Here is an 18,077-nt window from a genome sequence, read left to right as displayed (position 1 = left end):
AACATTGTCCAAAGTGCCATGAGTGACTCTGAGGTGGAAAGAAATTACTATGTCCTCCAGTTCAATCTGGGGAAAATAAAAGCCAACCCCAAAGGATGAGGTTACTGAGACTGAGGAACAGCATTCCTTGCAATAGCAAATGGCACTGTAAATGCACAGATCATGGGTGCCAGGGGGGTTGGGAATGATAGACAAGCTCAAGAGAAGTGGACAGTAGTTGAGATCATAATACCATTGCAGATGTATTAAGAGCATCTTCCACAGTGGCTCTGGGGACTGGTATGGGAAGAGGCTTTATTCTCCTACTCAAATGCTCCCATTAGTTTAAAAAAAAAAAAAGACCTTAAACCCAAACCAGGCTAGCAACAGCAATTTAAAAAGAAAAAAAAGAACCCAAACCCTGCCAGATGGTTTGGGTAGTGGGACTCTTTCCTCATTCATACTCCTTATAAATGGATCCTCCTCAAGCAGAAGCCACTCAGCATTAGCGGTCTGGGTTCACTTAGCAATCATATCCATTTTGTCAATTTATATTCACTGCAAAATGCTGAATCAGAGGGGAAAAAGACAGAGATTCCCAGGAGGAGATATTGTTAATATCCTTCAAGTCAGTCTGTGGTCTCTCTGGCTAGAAATCTCATTGCTGCAGGGCAGCAGCAGAAGTCATTGGACTGGTAATTCTCCTTCCCCTCCCCACAGCACCTGTATATATGGATATATGTTTGTATGTATTTATTACTCTATTTTATTTGTACATATTTATTCTATTTATTTTATTTTGTTAATATGTTTTGTTTTGTTGTCTGTCTCCCCCTTCTAGACTGTGAGCCCACTGTTGGGTAGGGACCATCTCTATATGTTGCCAACTTGTACTTCCCAAGCGCTTTGTACAGTGCTCTGCACACAGTAAGCGCTCAATGAATACAATTGAATGAATGGTAAGGAGACCAAGAGCCCTCACTGGCCAATTTTCAGCACCTGACCATCTCCCTGACTGGGTGTGACCTGTGGAGTCCCTGTGGAGCAACGGGTCTTCAGCCGCCACTGGAAATCAGTTTCTGTTTAGAGCCTTAAATGAATAGGAAACTCAGGGAAGAATTCAATTCTTCAAACCTGGAATTTACACTGAAGGGTTAATCATTTACTTCCAGGGGAATCTTGGTACTTTTAACAGTGGGTGGGATGTCATCAGCAACTATCTCACGGCTGCAGTAGAACTAGGGACTCTCCATTTGTATCCGCATAGGTGACACATTTATAGTGGATCGAGGAGAGAGGATAGAAATCTTATGTGGGGATTCTGGGCTGGTTGCAGTCAATTTTCCCCCTCTCCTGTGGTCTTTTTAATGCTTTTGAGTTGCTTTAACAGGAAAAGTCCAGTGATAATCCTAAAACATGCAGACTATACACTCATCTGAAGGAAGACGCTCACACAGGTCTTGTGGCAAGGGTGGCCAGCGACGACACTCCAAAAACCTCGACCCCTTCCCGAGGCATACTTGATGTCAATACGCTATTCCGGCAAGCAGCATAACGTGATGATGTCACCCGGCCACCAGGTTGTGGACGTCCGCTCGATTTTGCCCAAGGTGGCCCTAACCTGCCCGAACCTAGAACATCTCTCTGGGGTACTCTGATTCTCCCATTTTCTCAAGAACCCTTACAGTCCTCTCCCAGAACCACGTGAAGTCAGACCCAGTGACTGAGTCACAGAGTGTCCTGACAGAAGCCAAGTGAAGGAGGCACAGGAAATATGAAAAACAGGTATCGAAAGCACCGAGGACTGTATCAGAACTGGCCATGGGTAAATCAGCTGAAAACCTGATTGTCCAGTAAGATACCAGACCTTTTGTCACCCTACTTGTGAGTGAATTTGCCAGACTGATTTAAACGGAAAAGCATAACCCAAGCTGGATCCCCCTCATCTCTTCCCAGTGGATCAAAACCCCCGGTGGACAAAAGGTCTCCAAATGACTGAAGCCATACTTAATTTAGAAGGTGCAGAGAAAGAAAACAACTATCTGCATTGCTGTCGGGGAAGTTCATATGGGCCACTGTCCAGTTACTCCACAAGACCCTGACATCAAAGCTGGAGCAATGCTCAGTTGGGTAGACTAAGAAGGAAGAGAATTAAAAAGCATCTTCTGACATGAGCAAACCCATTCCTCCAGCCAGTGGAAAGAAAATCCAAGAGATGAGAAAGAAAGAAAATGGAGATCTCTTCTTGGTTAATCAATCGGTGGTATTTATTGAGCACTTGGGTGCAGAGCACTGTAGGAAGCACTTCAGAGTATATAATACAACAGACTGGGTTGGTTAGACAAATTCCCTGCCCAAAATGAGCTTTCAGTTTAGACGAGGAGACTCACAGTCTAGAGGGAGTCTTAGGGGCAGTGAACCTGGAGTGTTTAAATAATGAAATTACTGGGAGAAATCTCTTCATCCCCTTTTTCATGGGTCCTTGCTTCTGGCAAAAAAAAGCAGGGCTTCATCCTCACAGCAACCTCAGTTGAGGAGGAATTAGGAGAAATGTAGGTGACAAATGGAGAGCCTTGGATTTCCAAAAAGAAAACAGGCAAAAAAGTTATTTTATTTGTATTTAAGGCCACACTAAATGTAGTCCTTAAAAAGAATGATAATTATTGATTAAGTTGTTGACATTCTTTGGGTTGAAAACAGGAATGATGAGAGCATTAACCCAATCCCATGCTCTGTCCCTTTCCCACTTGGCAAACAACCAGAGCTGGAGAAGACCTGGGTGTAGATTGAGAGTAGTTTGTGTCTAACATCAACAGCATTCTAGGACTTTATATAAATACCTTGTATAATACCTTGTATTTTTATAGTGCTTTATTTTTCCAAAGCCCTTTTATAGTGCTTATCACATTTTACCTTCCCAACATGAGATAATAAATAAAAAAACAGATCCTGAAGTGAGCATGCTCCCGCCCAGACTTGGAAAGGTAAGCCTTTAAAGTGAGCAAGAGTAGCAGGGATGCAAGGTAGCCTGACCAGAATCTCCATTCCAGAATACTTGTTTATTTTTCTAGCATTTCCTGGGAGGCTGGGACTTCCCGACGAACGAAACACAATTGTTAGCCCAGTTGTCCTGGTAATTTGGAATAATAATCAGACATGCCTTGCCTTGCAATTTTAACAAACATGACAGATAATTATTTACCCCTTGTCACATTGTTTCTCTTGCAAAAATTCCCACCTACCCCATAGCCAGATACTCAGGAATTGATTTCCACTGAATCTCTATTCTGAGGTATGAAATGAGAAATTATGCTGGACTGCTTTCCTGGCCACCAAGAGGAATGGGTGAGTTCAGTAAAGCACTAAGAGACAGGAATCACTCAAACACTATATTAACTGTAACAATAATAATAATAATTGGAATTTTTTCTTGCTGCTTTTTCACAGTATTAAGTGCTTACTATATTCCATGGACTGTATTAAGCACTGGGGTAAATATAAGCTAATCAGTTTAGACAGAGTCCATGTCCCACATGGGACTCACAGTCCTAATCCTCATTTTACAGATGAGGTAAACAAGACCCAGAAAAGTTAAGTGACTTGCCCAAGGTCACACAGCAGAAAAGTAGCATAGTCAGAATTAGATCTTAGGTTCTTCAGTCTTTATGGCCCACACTCTGTCCACTAGATAATACTGCTTCTCACAGCTTTTTCACAGCTTTCTATGTGCCAAGAACTGTGCTAAATACTGGGATAGATAAAATGCAATCACATCAGACATAGCCACTGTCCCAAATGGGGCCCGCAGTTTAAAGGGAGGGAAAGGGCATTTAATCCCCATTTTACAGGTTGCAAAACTGAGGCACAGAGCATCGTGACACAGAGCAGGCAAGTGGTGAAGCCACAGTTAGAACCCAGGGCTCCTAACTTCTAGTCCTGTGCTCTTTCCTCTGAGTATGGAGATGACACAGTGCAGTGGAAGGAGGTAGTGGATCCTGAATGATGTCATTCAGCTGCCTAGAGGCCTGGACTCACCCAAATGACATCTCAGGGTCCCTTTCAGCTCTAAGATTCCAAGATCCTCTGACCTGGGGTCAGATTGCAAGCGAATGGCAGAACTCGACTAGCCAGTTCTAACTGCATCAGGTGAGTGGCTCGCGGAAGTCCATTCTTTTTTCCATTTCTCCAGGCTAACCGACTCAAAACCAGAAGGAACGAGGCAAACATTTTCCATTTCCTTAGCTCTCCTCACTCCTTCAAGTGTTCTTCTGTCAGAAATGTGGAGCCAGCCTGGCCTTGGGCCTGGACAAAGCAAACCACTCTATCAGTTGCCATCTTGGTTGCAGCCTCTGGCTTCCTTCACTCTTGGACTGGTAACAGAGCATTATTAAGTCACTGTGGCTGAGATTGAGGCGTAATTTGAGGTGAGAGCGCCAAGAGGCTATGCCGCAATCCTGGAGTTTTCAAGACATTTTCAAGATATTTACTAAAAGAACAGCAACTATGCTGGGTCACGAAGGTTAGTGATTAACCTGGGCATGTAAGCCATTAGTCATGTTTTCTCTTGTAATACAAAGAAAATCTGAGAAAAGGCAAGATGGATGTAGAATAGCTTTGGAATCGGCACTGACCCATCAGCCCACCGAGAAATGTAATGTATGCTGGGTGAGAGAACTACCCTCAATTCACTCGTCACACTAAAAACATCGTCTCTCTAGGGGAAGATGGAAATAATATGTGCATGATGCCAGTCCTAGAGCACTTATTTGCAAGGCTGGTTGGAGGCCAACAGACCAAAATTATTTTCTAATACTTATTAAGATAAACTGCTCTATGACCCAACTTGCCAAAAGGAAGATAAGGGACCTCATAACATCTAAGACTGTTGCCTTGGATTTCTGTCTTGAATCTAGCTTCTTGCAACTTCACAGATTTATATCTTCACTGTTTCTCACTTACAAGCAACAAGCACAAAATGGGGGAAGCAAAGTGGGAAGGGAAGAGAGGAACAGTGTAACCAATTCTGAGTTGATTTGTTCTGTGATGTCCTATAGATTGGTATAGTATCAAGAATGAACTTTAAGACTACCCCACATGTTCTTTCATTGTCCATCTGCATCCTGGCCTTAAACTATGTCACACTTTATCGTGCTGTCTGATTCTCATTACTCAGAGATGTCAATCTGGGGTAAGTAGAAGAGTTTCTGTATTTTGGAGATGTGAAAGTTTGAGTCCGTGGAGTTGTGAGGAGCAGAGATCCTGAGAAAGAAAACATTGTTACTTTTATTATTGTTATTATTAGTAATAATAGTAATAATAATGGGCACGCGAAGTGTTTACTATGTGCAGAGCACTGTTCTAAGCACTGGAATAGGCACAAGTTAATCAGGTTTGACACAGACCCTGTTCCACATGGGGCTCACAGTCATTGTGGTTTAAGTGTTCAGCACACCTCTGTAGACCCTGGAGTTCAGCCCAGCTGAAAGTATATGCCCTCAGAATGGTGAATAGTCCACTAAAAAATGCCACTGTCACACTGCTGAAAAATAAAGTCATTTCAGTAGCTGTCTTTAATGGATTGATGTTTTGAACTTCCTCATCTCCTAGAAATGATGCAGCCTGACATTTGGTAATCGTGAATGTTGAATTGTGTTACTTCTGCTACCACAGTGATTTGCGTGTAATGTACCTGTGCACACATAATAAGTGCACTTACACAGATTATTATACCACTGGGCTCCATATTGGAAAATGATATTCTTAAAGGAATTATTATTGCTATAAATGAGGTTGTCCAGTGACACATGTTTTACACATTTTCCAATTCAGGGTGTAGATAGAGGTTAATTTTTTTTAAGATCTTTGTTAAGCCCTTATTATGTGTCAAGCTCTGTTCTAAGTTCTGGGACAGATACATATGTATCTAGAATTGGTGCATTCCAGCAATAAGTAGGCATCAACTATTCCTATTGAGAAGCTAGGATAATAGGTAATTTGGAATTTGTTTTTCCTTTTTAAAAACAATTAAATTCTAGAAATGGCTATTTAGACAGTCTTCAAGTGTCAATATTGTTTGCTCTTAGTGGCTGCCAAAAAAATTGTATTTTCAGGAAAGAAAAAAATGGAATTTTATTTATTCTTCCAATTTTGTAAATGAAAATTTCAGGACCTTAGTCATTTGGTCCATGACTGAAAAGCTCTACCCTTAATTTTTCTTGAACTCTAACTAGGAGGAGGGATAATTTGATTTCTGCCAGGAAACTTTTGTCAAGTTTTCTAAATACAAGTCTATTGAGATTTTGTTTTAGGTGAAATGTTGTAGCCAGAAGCAGACTTTAGCATTCTCATTGATTTCCACTGGTGAAGACTATCAATATGGGAGAGAGTGGTCCAGAAAGAATTTCTGTGGGACAATTTCTATTAATATGCACTCTATTTTCCCTATCAGCTTGATCAAATAACTAAATGTCAGTTTTATTTCAATGATCAATCTTAGAATATAGGAAAATTAATCTTAATTTTCATTTTGGAAAAATAAACCGGATTTGAAGCTACTACTGGACAATGAAGCTGAAATAAAAATGCAAAATCAGCTCTTTGTTTATTATGTTTCATATCACTCAGGAGCAAAAGGCTGATAAAGCAAGTCAAATTGTATATAGATTCTAATGAAATTTTTGCAAACTGATTTATTGGCACAAATCCAGTCAGATCATCTCTATATTGTTCCACTTTTTAGGATAAACCTTTCAGCACTTTCTGTAATGGAACTAAAGTCCTAAATTACTACTTGTTCAGTCCAAGACAGAACAAGGCATTACTTTGAGTTCAAGTACTATAATCCAAAGTTTAATGCTTTTTTGCCTCTGAAAATAATTTGTTTTATGATTATTCTTCAAGCCTACACTTATATGCAGAGTTAAGTATTCACATTAAATTTAGAATAAATAATTCGCACAAAATAGGCAGAACTGTAATCTCTGAGAGGGCAGGGGTCATGCCAACCAACTTCACTGTCTGCTTGCGAGTGTAGACTCCAGTGCTCTGCACACAGTCTCCAAAATTCCTGCAGTTTCCATCTTAAACTTTAAAAACAACACAGGCAGTTGAGCTTCCCACAGTCTTGAGAAAGGCCTTCCTGTAGACCTTTTCCTATTGTCACTGGTTTTTACAGATGACCATTCTCCTTACTGACTCTGAATATTTTGGGACATATATAGCTTGTAATAATAATAATAATTATGGTATTTGTTAAGTGCTTACTTTCTGCCAAGCAAGTGCTAGGGTTTATGCAAGGTAATAAAGTTAGACACAGTCCCGTTTCTACATGGGGCTTGCAGTCTTAATCACAATTTTAAGATGAGGTAACTGAGGCACAGAGAAGCTAAGTGACTTTCCCAAGGTCACACAGAAGACAAGTGGAAGGGTCAGGGTTAGAACCTATGACTTTCTGAATGCCAGGCCTTGTTCTTTATCCACTACACCATGCTGCTTCTCTAGACTATTAAAATCTGTCTCTCCTTGGGAGAGATTGTCCAGTCATCTTTAAATCCTTTAATGTTCAGCAGAAATATTATTCTTCTTCCCTGCTCCTCCCCCAGAGCTCCTCATCCTGGCCTCCATTTTGCACCTGAACGGGTACTAGAAACTGGATACAAAGTTCCTGGGAGTTGTCCACTCTTACTCCTCCCAGCTCATGTTGTCAAGCCTGGTTAGAAAACCGGAGGGCTGTTTGCACCACCACCTTGCATTGCAGGTGCATAATGAGTAATAATAATAACAATAATGATGACATTTGTTAAGCGCTTACTCTGTGCGAAGCACTGTTCTAAGCACTGGGGGGGATAAAAGGTGATCAGGTTATCCCACGTGGGGCTCACAGTCTTAATCCCCATTTGACAGATGACGTAACTGAGGCCCAGAGAAGTTAAGTTACTTGCCCAAAGCCACACAGCTGACAAGTGCCGGAGCTAGGATTAGAACCCATGACCTGTGGCTCCCAAGACCGTGCTCTTTCCACTGAGCCACGCTGCTAATGAAGATGCAGGCGCCTCTCAGAGCAATATCTCCATCTCTTTCAGCATTCAAGCAATCAACCAGCGATATTTAGTGAGCACTTACTGTATGCGGAGCACTCTACTAAGTGCTTGGGAGTGTACATTACAACAGAGTTGATGGACACATTCCCTGAACATAGAAAAGCAGCATGGTGTAGTGGATAGAGCACGGGCCTGAAAGTCTAATCCCGCCTCCACCACTTGTCTTCTGTGTGACCTTGGGCAAATCAGTTTACTTCTCTGGGCCTCAGTTCCCTAATCTGCAAAATGGGGATTAAGACTGTGAGCCACACGTGGGACAATGTGACAACCTTGTATCTATCCCAGTGCTTAGAACAGTGCTTGGCATATAGTAAGTGCTTAACAAATGCCATCACAATTATTATTATTACTATAAGGAGCTTACATTCTAGATGGGGAGGTAGACATTAAAATAAATTATGCATATATAAGTTATATATATATATATATGTACATATATATATATGTATATGTATATATAGTATATGTATATGTATACATATATATATATACAATTATTATTACTATAAGGAGCTTACATTCTAGATGGGGAGGTAGACATTAAAATAAATCATGCATAAATAAGTTATATAAGTTATAACTTATATAAGTTATATATATAACTTATATATGCATAATTTATTTTAATGTCTACCTCCCGATCTAGAATGTAAGCTCCTTATAGTAATAATAATTGTATATATATATATATATATATATAAGTGTCTATAGGTTCTGTGAGGCTGAGGGTAGTGTGTCTATCAAGTGCTTAAAGGCTACAGACCCAAATGCATAAGTGATTCAGAAGGGAGGGCACATAGGGGAAATGAAGACTTAGGGAAGGCCTCTTTGAGGAGATGTGGTTTTAATAATGCTTTGAAAGCGCTTAGTACAGTGCTCTGCACACAGTAAGCGCTCAATAAATGTGATTGATTGATTGATTTGAAGGTGTGAAGAGTGGTGGGTCTTGTGAAGTGTTTTAATGGTACTTGTCAGGCACTTACTATGTGCCAAGCACTGGGGTAGATATAAGATAATCAAGTTGGGCATAGTCTGTGCCCCATGTGGGGCTCATAGTTCTAATCTGCATTTTACGATGAGGTAACTGAGGCTCAGATCAATTAAGTGACTTACTCATGGTCACACAGCAAACAAGTGGTGGAGCTGTCTAAGGTCCACTTGTTACCTTCAATTATGTTCAATCCGCTAGTTTGATTAACCTGCTTTTTTAATCCGCTGCCTTGCAGGTGTTTAAAACAAAAGAGGAGAATAAACAAAGCAGCAAGATCTATCATTCTTCAGTAGGCCAGTTCCCACAGTTTGACACAAGATTGAGCTATTAAAGTTCAACCCATTATTGATTTTTGCATTTTTCTCAGATATGTATATTCTGTAATTCCACAGTAAGCTCCAGCCTGCCTGAAATGTGTTTCGGAGATCATTGTTTCCATTGTTTCCACTGTTTCTTCCTTCTCCCCACCTCCACATGTAGAGTTGGGCCCTATTCCCCCATGTGCACATTGAGGAAGGGAAACCGTGCAGAATGTCTATTTCACTTGCACTCTCTTTTCCTCTGTGTGTCATATACAGCTCTTGCAGTTTTTTTAATTTTTTAAATATCTCCAAAACATGATTGAATCGCTAAGCATATATATTTGGAATTATTTTCAACAAACCATACTGAACCTCTTTTCAAATCCAAATGTATCAACCAATCAATGGTACTTACTGAGTACTTTATGTGTGCAAAGCACTGTACTGGCACTTGGGAAAATACAGCAGAGTTGGAAGAGACATTGCCTGCCCGAAGTGAGGTTGCTATCTAAAGGATTGTCACTGATATTCTCTCTCCTGGCTACTTCTGTTATTTTATCTGGAAACATTCTCTAATTTTATCAAACATTTTGTCCTTTTATAACCCCTTAAGTATATTTATTGCTTGAATCTATTTTTCCCTAAAAGTTTCTTTTTTTCTGTATCAATATTCTGGCATCATTTTGATGTTCGTGGACTGTTGCTCTGTGCCTTCTCTGAGGCAAACACATCTTTTTCAAGAGGAATAACCAGAACATAGGAATAGTAGTGTCCATCATGGCAAAATCAGATCTGTTCTCTAAAATGTTCAATCGTTTATTTTTCATAATAGTAAAATCCTCCAATGGGAGGGAATTTTCCAAAGGAAATGTTGAATTTTAGCAGCTTATCAGGAAGCTCTTGATGAGCTTTCACTGTGCCATCTGCAAGTTACAAACCATAAATAAATGCCCATCTTTAATCCCTCCCCCTTGTCACCCTTTTTCCTTTCCACTGGCATTTCCAAACCAGGGCTAAGACAGGGTGTTAGAAATAATCAGGGCTTGACTTGAATTTCCCCAACTGATTTCAGTGGTTGATGATGGAGCCTCCCATTAGAAACAAAGGATGAGACTCAGTCTGGAATTGGTCCTCTCAAATGTAAGCCCATCATGGGCAGGGAACGTGTCTACCAAATGGGTTGTAGTTGAACCCTACCAAGTGTTTAGTGCAGTGCTGTGCACACAGCAAGCACTCAATAAATACCACTGATGATGATCCTAGTGTACATAGCATCACTCAGCCCTTCACTTTCAGTCTTGTACTCACCCAGACCAAGATTTTGGGCATGGAAATGGGCTATATCAATAGATGGCCCGCAGAGGACTCGGGAGACAATGTGCCTTGGAATAGTGAAACGACACTCTAATGCTGATACCTGAGGGAGGAATAGGTTGTTGGGGTGAAGACACAGCATTTAATGGTTACTATAAATGTTAAGAATTATTTTCTTCTTGCCCTAAACTCTGCCTATATGTCAGGAGGTCTCTTTAAGGTAAATGAGACCCTAGAGGTCTCAGTTATCCTTCACATTTCAAGAAGACAATATTAATGATGAAATTCACGGATGAGTGAGAGAATGGCTGAAAAGGCCAATTTGAGACACACAGACCATGGTATATTGTGTATATCAAAAAGGCTGATCCTTGAATTATTATGTGTAATGTTTCCAGTACCTGGTGTTACTTCTTTTTTTTTCTTCCTTGTGTCTTTGTGAAGGTTTTGTTCAAAAAGAGCCACTCCAATCTTTACAGCAATGCGCCATGCTGGTCTACCCTTGGCAATTGCTTCCCAATCCCATTATCTAAATTGTCATTTTAGGGAGTCTTGTTTTATTAGGCCCTTAAAATATTTCCTCTGCCCTCCTTTCTTTTGATTTCTGAATTTTAGCTCTTCATGCAGCAGTTAGTTGGTTGGGTGTCTAAACCAAGTAGAGCAGAGTTACTGTTCAGCAGAGACCATTTCCCCAACCAAAAACGAATTCCTCATTATCATTAAAAATAAACAAAAACCCAGAAAAAAAAACTTGTCCTTCTCATCTCTAACACCTTTTGTAGCTGGACACGTATGCAAAGAACACAGAAGAAGAAAAAGAAAGGAGCAAATATGATGGTGAAAATATGGAATTATTAAGTTGGAGTAGCTACAGAAGTTCATCTTGTTCAGCTCCCATGTCTGGGCAAGTGAAAACCTAAGTCAACTTGGTATAAACTCTGACTATGGTGTTGGACACACAGCTTAGATTACTTCAGCGTCTGTCTTCCCCTTCTAGACTGCAAGCTCATAATAATAATAATAATAATAATGACATTTGTTAAGTGCTTACTATGTGCAAAGCACTGTTCTAAGCGCTGGGGGGATACAAGGTGATTACATTGTCCCACTTAGGGCTCACAGTCTTAATTCCCATTTTACAGATGAGGTAACTGAGGCTTAGAGAAGTTAAGTGATTTGCCCAAGGTCAAACAGCAGACGTGGGGGAGCCGGGATTAGAACCCATGACCTCTGATTCCCAAGCCCTTGCTCTTTCCACTGAGCCACACTGCTTCTCATTGTGGGCAGGGAACGTGTCAACCAATTATATTGTATAGTACTCTCCCAAGTGCTTACTTAGTACAGGGCTACGTGCAAGGTAAGCACTCAGTAAGTACTATTGATTGATTACTTGATTTTTTGACTCCAGAATCACCCTTCTTTTTCATTGCTGTTGTTTGCTCTGACTTGGGTCCCTGCCCTTCATCTTCTTGTCTTGCACCTTCCGAAGTGCAATGCTCTGCACAAAGTAAGTGCTTACTAAATATGATTCAGTGAATGAATAAACGTCCCCATACTCTGCTATGTCTCCAGTCAAAAATTTCCCCCACAAATATTTTACGTGGTACACCCCATGTGGAATATGAACAAGAATATTTTCTACCTCATTTTTCCCAAGAAGAGTACTTTCATTTCATGATATTTGTCAGCTATTTTGGCTAAGCTTACTCATTTACCCAAGTCATTCACAATAATTTTTTTTAAGGGAGACTTACAAAGCTAGTTGGCTCTGTCTGCTATTTGAGAGAGTCTGAGTCAAAAAAGATCCCATTTTCAAAGAATAATACCTATCTCTATTTTTGTTATTGATCTCAATAGAGACTGTGTCTCCTGTATCATCACATTTTGGACTTTCTCCTTTAAAAAGGCAGCCAGTGGCAAAACTCCCATCCACAGTATGGCCCCTACATCTTATTTGTCTTGATATTTCTTTCTCAGAAATACATATGACAGATAAGGAGTCACTAGAGAATCCTTTTGCTTTGTGTCAGACAGATATTAAAACAATAAACTATGTTGCCCTGGGATTCTAGTTCATGAGCAACCAGAAAACAACAAGGCAAAGATGAGATGTTTTTGAAAGGCGGTGAGGCAGTTGTTCAAAGAAATTCCCCAGAAACCTTTGGTCCTGTGATACTGTTGACAGGTGGTATTTTTAATGCTCACTTTTTCTTATGTTTATCAGGGAATGGCCTGCTATAGTATCTACGATCTTTTTTTTTCCGAATGCTAAGTCTTTAATGATAAAGGAAGGAAGCATCCTTAATCAGAGTTTGAAAAGCAGTATTAAAAATACATACAATGCTGATTTTGGCCTTTTTCCAGATTTTATTACTTAGGCTCATCACCTCTATTATAAACTGGGAAATTTCCATTTCTCTTCTTGGTTTTACCCAAGTAGTCAGAGTACCGCAGGCCTTACCACTGTGCAGAAGGGGCACTGAGGTACCCAGTATGAGTTAGTGAAATCTCATCTTGGTTGCTGGTTTATTACTTTTTCCAGCCTTTTCCTTATCAATGAGTTGTCCATTTAAGAGAAAGGGGGTTAGACAATGCAGAGCTGGGAGCTGCTCTGTGAACACATTTGGTCCTGGAATGCCGGTATCCATAGATGATCCAGAAGAGAGGTGACATGTTGTCAGATGCCCAAGAGTTGGTACCCCCTAAAGTGTTTGAGCTTTGACCCTGGTGGGGTGGAAATCTCTCTGTTGGGCCTTGGATGTCATTCCATTCCTTGGATTCCTTTTCCTGTTGGCATTGGAGTAGGTCCTAGGATCTGTTCACCCTGACCTAGATTCTAATGGATATTAAGACCAGTTTTCCTTTACATCCATGTATATATAAACTCATATTTATAAACTCTCCACCCACAGATGGCCATGTCTTAGACACTGTTAAAATCTAGTTTAACAGTTGTTATTCTTGTCCCCATGAAAATTTATCATCCGGGACCAATTAAAATGTATAAACCTTGTCAGATGAGTTAAATACATGTAGATTTTTTTTCCCTATGGCTATGTTCCCCCAGTCAAGAAGGCTCTCAGTCTATCTCCTTTTTCGGAGTCCTAGAGTTGTCTTATAGCTCAGCACTGTACATGTAGATGGGTGTCTCTTTCCTCATTTGCACCCAAGCTGAAGGAAGTTGGAAGCTGATGTTGGAACAGGTCAACTGTTGTGTGTTCTCAATTCCAAAAACAGGCTCTTTGGGGGAAGCAACTGAGAGTTAGAGCCCACCATGACTTACTTCTGTTAGGAAGTGGAAGGAATTTTGCCCCATCTAAGTGATCCTGGAACTGAAACGTTTGGGAAGCACTGCTACAGGTCAGTTGAAAATCCAGCTTGAAAGCACTTTGAGGCAGCATTACCTTCCTCTGTGCTATTTCCTGCTGGGGAGGCTTTTCAGTGAGTGGACTTGCCATCTGAGGCAGTTTTTAGGTCATGAATGATTAAACAACTTTTATTTTGTCGATGCCTTAAAATAATTATTTGTATAAATTATTTGGTTTCTGCATTAGGCTGCCTAAAAACTAAATTGAAACCGATTCACATTTTGTCAAACTTAATAGATTATGGCAAATCGCTTCATCTAAATTAAAATGAATCACAGCATTGTATTTTCAGCTTTGTGCTCTTTGTCTTTTATTGCTCCTTCTTACAACAGAAAATACCTTTGCAAATGACTTGTGCTGCCGTGCCAAGTTAAACACTCCAGAATTGAGATTCATTCTCCCTTGGCTGAATGAAATCTTACAAAAATCCTGCCCTTGGGGAATTTTCAGAATATTTGAGTAGGCACGTCGCAAATATCACTTTCACACTGCAAAAATTGTGTTCCTGTAAATTGAGGAGCTAAAGAATTTTTGATATGTCTTTTGAAACTGCATCTATTTGTGGCTTTTAAAAAAATCTTACAGTGGTGAACATTAATAATGTGAAAATCACTTAAAAGCATGCCTGAAATTGTCCTCCAAATGACTGGAGACCCACAAATATAACTGGGGGAAAAGATCATTTTATTTTAAGAACATTGAGATTATGGATTTTGAGGAAAATTCTGCAATCCATGAACCTAAATTGGCTTTTAGTTTTCAAGTTAAGAGGCCTCTCTTTGATAAGAAAGTCAGGAAAACCATTTTAGTGTTTCATGTGTGCCCAGGCCTAATCCAAAATAGGCTTCACTCATTGGCAAGAAAAGCAGGGCAACTATTGCCAATGAAGCCTGGTTTTATGTAGGAAGCGTGCTTATTTGGGACCAAGTAGGAATGCCTGCTGTGTGACCTTGGGCAACTCACTTAACTTCTCTGAGCCTCAGTTACGTCATCTGTAAAATGGGTATTAAGACTGTGAGCCCCACGTGGGACAACCTGATCACCTTGTATCTCGCCCAGTGCTTAGAACAGTGCTTCACACATAGTAAGCGCTTAAGAAATGCCATTATTATTACCATTATTATTAATATGGCATATTCACCATAAAAAGTTACAGCACAGATCATTGATGTCATGTCCCTCTAACTCTAAAGCAATGGCAAACTAGTATTATTTTCATTCAAGACCATTAATACCATCAAAATCATAGGGAAAAGAAGCAATGAATCAAGGCAAATCCCACTGCTAGGAAAGGGAAAAAGCTGGATTTGTGTGTGTATGTGTACACATATATCTATTTATGTGTGTATATAAATATATATACATGTGTATGTATATATACCTATGTACATATACCTGTGTCTGCACATTTGTTTGTTAATATATATGTGTATATTTTTTCTTGTAGAACTATCCAGCTAGGATGTTTATACCATGCTTACAAAGACCAAAACAATAGCAAGATTTGCAAATGTAAATTTAGATGTATATATCTAGAATCATCCAGGTAGGCTACTTATATTGCTCACCATATCCAACAGTTGTTCAACTTCCCATTTCATTTAGTCTGTATAGACACATTCTCAGCATAAAAAAAAATCTCCTTTCAAAATATATCACCTTCAGAATTAAAGTGTGCATTGTATTTCTCTCCTGCTATTGCTATGTCTCAAGACAAATGAAAACCAGCCCGTAAGTCTGTGAAAAATTAGTCTGTCAGAATCCTTTAGTGAGATTTCAAGAGTTATATCTATTGGCAAGTGGGTTTGTAGGGACAGCGAGTGGGACGATAGATAAATGGAGACAAACCAACTCTGAAATTCTCCTGCTACTGTCAATGTTAAAGAACAAGTGTTACCAGGTAACACTTGTCTCAGTCCCTTACTAAGGCGGAGGACAATGCTACGTAACCAAGAACAAATCAGTATTGTCATTTAGTCCTGCATCATCTGCACTGCATTTTTGAATTTTTGTCCTTGGAATTAGCAAAAATTCCAAATTGCTTATGACAGCATTGCAGATGTACCAATTTTCTCCACAACATTTGTATATCTGGCTATTGATTTGGCTTTTGCAGACATGGCCAGATGATCAATCAATGGTTTTTATTGAGTGGTTACTGTGTACAGAGCACTGTACTAAGCATTTGGGAGAGTACAGTACAACAGAGTTGGTAGCCATGTTCCCTATCCACAAGGAACTAAGCAGTCTAGAGAGGGAGACAAACATGAATATAAATAAAAAAATATGGATATGTACATAAATACTGTGGGACCAGTGATGAGGTATTTAAAGGGTATTTAAAGTGCATAGCTGACTCAGAAGGGAGAGGGAATAGGAGAAAAAAGGGCATAATTTGGGAAGGACTCTTGGAGTAGATGTAATTTTAGTAAGGTTTAGAAGGTGGGGAGAATGTTTGTCTCTCTTATATGGTATGGAAGTGATTTTCTTTTTACCTGGTTCCAGGTAAAAATGAAGGACTTGGGAATAGGATCGGTGATTTGGTAGATGAAATCGCAGCACGAGCAAACTGGTGCTAGAGGGGCAAATTGTGCTGGCCGAACCACAGTGAGAAATCCATAAGGGAAGGTAGGAAGGGGCAAATTGATTGAGTGCTTCAAAGTAGATGGTAGAGTTGCTATTTAATGTGAAGGTGGTTGGACAGCTATCGGAGATTCTTGAGGAGTGGGGAGAGGTGGACTGAACATTTTCAGCAGAGTGAAGTATGGATTAGAGTGGGGAGACACAGGAAGCAGGGAGGTCAACGAAGAGGCTGATGCAGTAGTAAACCTGTCCAGGCATTTCTGACTCAAGAAGTCTCAAAAAATGAGTCAGAAGAAGGGAAATGGGAAGGTGTAATTACTCATTAGACCTACAGAGCTTTGAAAATTGTATTTGCCTCCCTAACCTAAATATTGCTATACCCCAATGAATGTGCTTAATTGGCTCCATGAAAATGAAGTGTTAAGTGAAAGAGTGCTAAATGAAGTCTAGTTTCCCAAAGGAAATAATGTATACTGATGCATTCCCAAGATCCTTGGAAGAAACTAAAACGGTGATAAAACAATAAACTTGCTTATATGATCAAAAGCAATGAAAATCTGTACCGGTAGCATGGTTTGAATATGATACTTTAATGTGCATATCCGAAAATATTTACATTCCATAGTGTTATCAGTCATTCAAACCTAATCATCAAAATGGCACCTTGTGTATTGGAGTAAATATCTCCCTTCTCTTTTCTAAATAGATCTTAATGCTGAATTGAAATAGTTTTTAATCATTCTAAGTCAATCAAAATGCCTCAAATATTCATAAGGGGAAGAGAACTGTAAATGACAAAGTACACTTTGCAAAAGTAATCTTAAAATGTGACAAAAACTGTAAGAAATACCAGCATTAAAACTCCACAGAGGTATTATGAAAGAATGCTAAAAGAAGAGTAGTATTTTTAATGGTATTTGGTAAGTGCTTACTATGTGTCAGGCACCATACTAAGCACTGGGGTACATACAGGATAATGAGGTTGGATGCAGTCTATGTCCCACAAGGGGCTCAAATTGCCATTTTACATTTTACTGAGGCACTGAGAAGTTTGTGATTTGCTTAAGGCCACACAGCAGACAGGTAGCAGAACCAGGATTAGAATCCAGTTCCTCCAACTCCTGGGCCCATGCTCATTCTACTAGACCATGCTGTTGGCCTTGAAAGGAAATGGCTGTAATGCATTAACATTGACGAAAACTTAATCTAGACTCAGAAAATCCATAGCTTATCTTGTGCAGCCCCAAAGCACTGATTTATGGTCAAGGAGGGAATTTCTGAGGGAACAAGGAAGACCTTTGCTCCTTTCTTTCAAGGGCTTTGCCAGCCATCCCTATAACAGTTAATGGAAAGTCTTCTCACTTTATGTCACCACTACCCATTGGACCCAAGAGAGCTCTTCCATAGCAAAGAGAAGGAGTTGATTTAGTAGCTGCTACCA

General features: G+C 39.8%; 1 protein-coding gene across 16 annotated transcripts in view; it reads left to right on the top strand.

The window, feature by feature from the left end:
• Positions 1-18,077, top strand: part of RBFOX1 (RNA binding fox-1 homolog 1) — a 2,849,206-nt gene that overhangs the window by 2,754,824 nt on the left and 76,305 nt on the right. The window lies entirely within an intron of this gene.

This window comes from Tachyglossus aculeatus, chromosome 21, assembly GCF_015852505.1.
Source record: "Tachyglossus aculeatus isolate mTacAcu1 chromosome 21, mTacAcu1.pri, whole genome shotgun sequence".
Classification (NCBI taxonomy): domain Eukaryota; kingdom Metazoa; phylum Chordata; class Mammalia; order Monotremata; family Tachyglossidae; genus Tachyglossus; species Tachyglossus aculeatus.
This window is presented reverse-complemented; position numbering and strand designations above follow the sequence as displayed.